The 7500-nt window shown below is 52.0% G+C and overlaps 1 protein-coding gene across 3 annotated transcripts in view; it reads left to right on the forward strand.

Moving 5' to 3' along the window:
- gse1b (Gse1 coiled-coil protein b) overlaps positions 1-7500 on the forward strand; it is a 347175-nt gene that overhangs the window by 176811 nt on the left and 162864 nt on the right. The window lies entirely within an intron of this gene.

Genomic DNA, 7500 nt, shown 5'->3' on the forward strand with positions numbered 1-7500 from the left:
GGGCTCCCCACGCGGTGCTAATGCAGCCCGCGTGACAATAAATTCTGACTTGTAATAACATTTCCCGCGGAATTAATTGACCCACAGGTGACTCCCTCCCACGACCTTCTCTCCTTCCATCCTTACGCCTTTCTCCGGCTCCGGGAGAATAAAAAACCCCCCCTAATGAAGGGAATCAGCGCCTTCCCTCGCTCCTCTGCCTCTCCCCCCCCATCCCGACAGCGCCCCCCCCCTCCCCTATAGAGCGGCTCACCGTCGTGTCGCCTCATAAGGGGGCAGGAGATCGCGTGTAGCAGACCGGGGCCGCTGTCTAATCTGTAATCGGCTCCGGAGCACTGCCTGGCCCCCGGCCCCCTGCGGAGAGGAGCAATCACTGCAGCTCTGGCCTGACTTCACAGGCCCCGCTCTACCCCCCCCCCCCCGCGCTCCCCCCCCCCGCCCCCGCTGCTCTCTGGGCTCCGGGCGTGTGTGCCCGTGTGTGGGCCGCCGGTTGGCAGGAGAGAGGAGGTGTTGTTTGTGCCGAGGAGGAGACTCATCCGGCTCTCTCTCCTCCACAGCCCTGGGATTGGCAATAATGCTGGGTGTGAGGAGCAGGGAGGGGGGGGGGGGGGGAGGAGGAGGCGCAAACAGGGGCCTCCTGTCCCGACGTGAAGCTGGTGATGTCACGCCGTGACGTCCCCTCCACCTGCACCCCCTGCACACCCCCTGCACACCCCCTGCACACCCCCTGCACTCCGTCACTCTCCTCCTCCCGTGCACAAAGACGCCGGAGACGCGACTTCTTTTCATTTGCTGTTCAGGAAACGTTAAAAGGCTGCTCTTAAATATGTAGTTAAAGTGGTTCAATGGTTCAGTTTGAACTTTGAAATCGGAAGGATAATGACTAATCGGTATCGTAGGTAGACGACCGAATGCAACAATAGCAGGCGCCTATTAACAGTTAGTCATTTTTTCGCAATTGTGTTCGCTATGAATAGGGTTGGGTTGGCTTAGATGGTTTTATTTGGCTATGTAGGCTGTGTATTGCTGTTCCTGCATAAGTGTTTACTTTATTATTCCTCGCGTTGTGTTTCCTAAAACGGCTTTATTGATATTATGCTTAATTAATCGAGAAGGCCCAAGTCCTTATCTTTGTGGTCGTTCCTAGCCCTCGGAGCTGCAGTTCCCTCTCGGGTCCTTCAGCGCATTCGTCTTCCTCTGGTTACGGGTTTGCACTTTGCACTTTGTTGTACGTCGCTCTGGTTAAGAGCGTCTGCCAAATGCCTACCATATGACATAGTGTCATTTACATTGTACATTTCACGTACAATGACGGTAGAAATGCAATCGCTAGTATTCAGGAAATTTTAAAAGGATATTCTTAAAAATATAGTTGGTGAAGCGGTACAATGGCTCGCGTATAATATTTGAAAGCGGCACGATAATAACCGACGACTAAATTCTAGAAAATTCTTCTTTTTTTCAGGGAACAATAATGCCGCAGAAGTGCAGTGTTAACAGCAGACGGCTAATTGGCAGAGCGCAGTTTAATACTCCCTTGTGTTGCTTCCGAGAATTGACCTTAATTATTAAGTGTAATTACATTTAGGACATCAAGAGTGGGATTAGCTGTAGGATATGAGGCCTGTTAACCTTGGGGGCGAGGATCGTAATCTGGCGCATATGAATGACTGTAATTTTGATCCATACGTAAGTATTTTTTTTTTTTCCTTTTTTAAATGAGAATTGAATTGAAGCATCACACTGAGTCGCTTGCATAGTTCCAAATGCAATTTGCATTTATTGGAGCCGCTAATAGCGTACAGTGTGCGTACTGTCTAATCTTTCGTTTAATTCGAGGGCATCTACGCGCGCTTGTTTTTTCGAGGACCGAAATGGTTTGTTACTCGCTCGAAAGGCACAAAGAGAGACGGGTCGATGCGAAGCCAACAAGCCGCACTCGAGTGGAATTTGTGAAAGGCGATGGGATGAATTGGCAACTGACCTGCTGGAGCTCTTATTGTTCTGCTCTTACAGTCACTACCGGTAAACATACGGAACCCGAGCTAATCTGGGGACCGCCAGAGCAGAGGTCTGAGTCTCTGACCTGCTGTCAAATCCACCTATGCCAGCTTGATCAGCTCGAGAATTGAGCTGTACAACTGGTGATGAACTTGTCTTAGCTGGATATGAGCTGGTCAACCAGCATGGCCAAGTTGGTCATGAAGCTGGTCTAGCTGGGTATGAGCTGGTCAACCAGCATGGCCAAGCTGGTCATAGGCTGGTCTAGCTGGGTATGAGCTGGTCAACCAGCTAGTTCTGGTAGCTTGTCTGGGCTGGTCGCTGGTCAACCAGCTAGCAGCTTGTTTCAACACATAGCTTGAGCTGGTGAAACCATGGCAATCTGGGAGCTGGTCTGAACTGGTCAACCGGCTACCAGCTGTTTCAAAACCTAGCTTGAGCTGTTTTTTTTCCAGCCTATCGACCTCCCCTCTCTATCAGAACCTTAAATTTTACATGCACTGCATCATTCTTATCAAGAGCGATGTACACGCCTCACAGTCTTCCTATACTCCCCGTCTATACTGGTGGATACTGGTAGTCTCCTCAGGATTGAACTGGCAACCTCCATTACAAGATCAGCTCTCCTCTTAGTTATGTCCTAGATAGTGATGGGCAAAATCAGGAAGTAATACCCGCACAGTGGTGTTAATGTTCCCTGCTAGAATTTCCTGAAGTGAGCTAGACCGACAACGTTTCCACCTGCTTGGTCTTCGTCAGGTGACGTGACAAAGACCAAATGCGTTGAAATGTTTTCTGTCAATTTAATAACCATATCACCAGGGAGCATTAAAAGCAGTGTGGGTATTATTTCCATGCATGCTTTGCCTTTTTTTTTTTACCTCACACCTGCGATAAATGCTTTGGATGTGTGCTTGCTTCTATTATGCGAACAGATAGAGATGGGATCACAGTGCAGGAAGTGTCATGGCAGGGAATCAGTCTCTCTTACGGCGCCCTGCTGGGGATTTGTGTTTGGGTTGAAGGTCGGCCGTCTTGTGTACTGCACCCTCACGGTCTTCCCAGAATGCATTGCTGGAGGATGTTTTCTGTGTTTCTCGTCGTCCTCCCATGGCTGCGTGTAGATGTTCCTCCTTCCTGCTCCAGTGGGACCTGACTGCCAGCCCTGATACGCAAAGCCCAAAGCTGGCTCCACATTCCAGCTCCTCTGCTGTGCGTCTGCATTAATACATTAAGATGACAGTCAGAAGGTTTTGAAACGGGGCGGAAAAAAAATGCCTTGGGATGTTCTTTTGTCTTATGATGCTGTTCCAGTAATTAGTCTGTATGTTTGTGTGACTTGAAACGAAGCCCACTGCGGAAACACTGTATTGTGCTTTCATTATGAACTGCTGTACGATAATAACAGGAACAATGCCGACTCGAGATTAAGAGATAGTGGGCAGGCGACAGTCTAAAACTATGAATTCAAGCAGCCCACAGTGTGGTGGGCATTTCTCAAATCTGCAAGCTTAAAAAAAACAAAAAAACAAGGAAATGCTCTAATTTAAAACTGCAGCCATGTATTATAACCCCCCCTCCCCCCACCCCACCTACCTGCCCCCACCCCCCCACTGGTATCTGCGACCCGTTCATAACGCCGCCTTCGGGTCTGACAGGAATAAGCAGTGATATCACCACTCCGTTTCCTCCTGTAGGAGTGCGGCCGTGGCGGTAACAGCAGTAACAGCAGTAACAGCAGTAATGGCGGTAACAGCAGTAACAGCAGTAATGGTGGTAACAGCAGTAACAGCAGTAATGGTGGTAACAGCAGTGATGGCGGTAACAGCAGTAACAGCAGTAATGGCGGTAACAGCAGTAATGGTGGTAACAGCAGTAACAGCAGTAATGGCGGTAACAGCAGTAATGGCAGTAACAGCAGTAATGGCAGTAACAGCAGTAATGGCGGTAACAGCAGTAACAGCAGTGATGGCGGTAACAGCAGTTACAGCAGTAATGGCAGTAACAGCAGTAACAGCAGTAATGGCGGTAACAGGAGTAATGGTGGTAACAGCAGTAATGGTGGTAACAGCAGAAATGGCAGTAACAGCAGTAATGGCAGTAACAGCAGTAACAGCAGTAATGGCAGTAACAGCAGTAATGGCAGTAACAGCAGCAATGGCGGTAACAGCAGTAATGGTGGTAACAGCAGTAATGGCAGTAACAGCAGCAATGGCGGTAACAGCAGTAATGGTGGTAACAGCAGTAATGGCGGTAACAGCAGAAATGGCGGTAACAGCAGTAATGGCAGTAACAGCAGTAATGGCGGTAACAGCAGTAATGGTGGTAACAGCAGTAATGGCAGTAACAGCAGTAATGGCGGTAACAGCAGTAATGGTGGTAACAGCAGTAATGGTGGTAACAGCAGTAATGGCAGTAACAGCAGCAATGGCGGTAACAGCAGTAATGGCAGTAACAGCAGTAACAGCAGTAATGGCGGTAACAGCAGCAATGGCGGTAACAGCAGTAATGGCGGTAACAGCAGTAATGGTGGTAACAGCAGTAATGGCAGTAACAGCAGTAACAACAGTGATGGTGGTAACAGCAGTAATGGCAGTAACAGTAGTAACGGTGGTAACAGCAGTAACGGCGGTAAGGGAGGCTTCCTCTCCTCCGCGGCGCCGGGCTCCGTGCCGTATCTGTGAGCGGCACGCGTCCTCCCCATTAGCCGCGCTGCCTGCTGCATTAGGGACAGATGGATTGCATTTAATGAGCCTGCCAGTGCCATCAGGACTTGAAAGACTCCTCCATATCAAAGATAAAGGCAGCGATGGCGGCAGGATCCGCGGCTTTCAAGTCCCGCGCGGGCGCGAAGCGGCTCGCTGTGCGCCTCAATGTTTTTATAATTGCGCCCATAATTGCGTGGCACTCTCCGGAGGCATGTAAAAAGACGGGCTTTAAAGAGTCTTTAGAGAGACTCGAGGGGTGCACTTTGTAGCCGGTGACTGCGAGGGTTGTTAGCTTTCAAACGCGCGATGCTAAAAATGTAATTCGGCTGACGGCGGGGGCGAAAGGTGGAACATTTTTCCCGCCCGCCCCTTTGTTTTCATAGCGCTGGCGCTCTTTTCATTCCGCCGGGCTGTCTCCCCACGCCGCACGCTCGCGCTGAGGACGGAGGAGGCTGTGCGTCGCCCGACGGGCGCCGAGTGGCGGTAATCCTGCCAGGTTGATTTGAAATTAAACGAATGATAATTGAATCGATTTTGACGCTGCGTCTGAACCACTGGCCTCGATGTCGATGTCGGTTGATGCCGTTTGCTCGGTCGAGCGTCGTGTCTTCGCGAGATTTGCTTTTTTTTTTTGTCCTTCTGAACTGCACCAGCTGGCACACAGAGACCCTTCGCTGATTATATTTTTGTACATTGCATTACATTTTATTTAGCAGATGCTTTTATCCAAAGGGACGGTCAAAACAGTGCATATTACGGTCATCCAACAAACAGGTCAGATGAGGTGCAATTCATATATGATCGATTGTAAGGCCATGAACATAAGTCCAGTGCGCAAGGCAGATAGGCCAAGTCTCTAACTACCATACCAACACATCTACAAGTTCAGGAACTGTCGTACTGAGACGGATACAAATGGAAAAGTCCCAGATGAAGGTACCGTTTTGGTGAGTGCTGTGGGACGGCAGCGGGACAGATGTCCGGGGAACGCCGTTTGGGCCCTGAATTCGCAGAGCGGGGGGTTCTCATCCTCCCGGTGGAGAGCGTGTCACTGTAGCACGGAGCGCTATTCTCCCCGGAAAGGCCCCTGCCTGCTCCCAGTCCCCCGCGGATCAGCCTGATGTTCCCAGAGTGACGGGAACGCCGGGAACGAGGTGGTGCGGCTGCTCCGTTTTCCCTGGAAAACAGCGGCGTTCCCAGGTAACGTTTTCCTGGGCAGTGCCAGAGGCCCGGCTTCCTGTGTGACGGACGTTACAGACAGCGAGAGCTGGAGAGCTGGAGAGCCGTCCTCCATCATCACAGCCTGCCGCTGAGAGCGAGGATCCGCGCCTCGGGTCCCGAGACCATTCCGGAAAAACGCTGCACCCCGTTATTTGGCGCGCCCCGTTATTCGGAAAAGCAGATTTCCAGGCCTGACTCTACCCCCCCCCCCCCCCCCCCTCCCCTCCCCACACACACACACACACACAGAGAAGCCCCCAGAGCTGAAGCACTCACTCTGCCCCCATGCCCTTACCCGGGAGCTCATCTCCGTTATCTGCACGCCGCGAAACCGCTCACTATTCGGCCGGAGAGAGACGGCTCTGATCCCAGATCAAGAGCCCGAACGAGGCTCTCTCGCGCCGCTCAATAGCGACCCGAACAGCGCGAGTGCCCGGTCAGGTGCGGCAAAGGGCTCGCTCGCTCGCTCGCTGAACGAGTTACTTGAAGAAGCCCAGCCATTCAGGCGCTCGCGTGTCCCCGTAAAAAACGCGTCTCCTTTGAGCGGAGCGCGCTGCGAGAAGTGGCTGCAAGGTCCGGGTAATGACGTTGTGCCCCCGTGTTCATTTTCTCAGCACTGCGGTGAACGTCTGGCCGTCGCCGGCCAACGTGAGGCCAGACGAGCTATTGATGTGTGGGCTATAGGGCTCAGCGAGAGTGCCTTTACAGACTGGGCCACTCCGGACTCTGAGTACACACTCGCTCGCCGATTGTGTACATTCCCATGTTAGCTTGTCCTCTTGCCCGCTTTTCTCTCTCTCTCTCTCTCTCTGTCTATCTATCTCTCTCTCTCTCTCTGCTTGCTTTGCGTGTGAAAGGTTCTGTGTCCAGCAAGAGGAGGATTCTCCTGGGGTTACTATGACAACTTGTGAGGGGTTTCCCGAACAACAGTAAACTTCAGGGGCAAGTGCTGACAGCTTGGCAATTTTGTGGCGTCGTATTGACACATCGACGGAAAAAAACTAGGGGCCGCTATGTATGTCTTGATAAACGAATATCGCCGCGCTAAGACTGGCAGGGGCGTGAAAACTGACACAGACTCTTGCCCTATTGACTGAAAGTGTCCCGGGGACTGTGGATGTAAACATGCCTTTTCATTTGTGTGGTCACCGTGCCAACAGCTCCCCAGAGGTGCCGGGGAGGAGGTGTGGGGGGTGAGGAGGGAGGGAGGGGGGGGGCAGTCAGGCGCCAACCTGCGTGACCTTGGCTGCCTGTGTCACCGCTCCAGTCGGGCCGGGGAATTTGGACCGGAGCCAGCAGGAAGCCGTCTGGAGCTCCCTGGAATCCCCCCAGCCCCCCCCCCCCCTTACGCCAAAGCGTTTTTCCGGAAAAGGCGAAGACGCTGCATCCGTGAACTTTGCCTTCATCCAACGCGTCGAAACGACAGGAAGACAGAGGAACTGGGAAGCTGCCGGCGGGTTCCTCTCATTAGGCGTATACAATGGCTGTCATCCCACCATGCCACCAGGGTCCCAAGGCACGGTGCGAAACAAAAACGTTCTGTGACTAAATTATCTGCAAGCAATTCATC

This window comes from Conger conger, chromosome 15 (genome assembly GCF_963514075.1).
Source record: "Conger conger chromosome 15, fConCon1.1, whole genome shotgun sequence".
NCBI classification, from domain to species: Eukaryota; Metazoa; Chordata; class Actinopteri; order Anguilliformes; family Congridae; genus Conger; species Conger conger.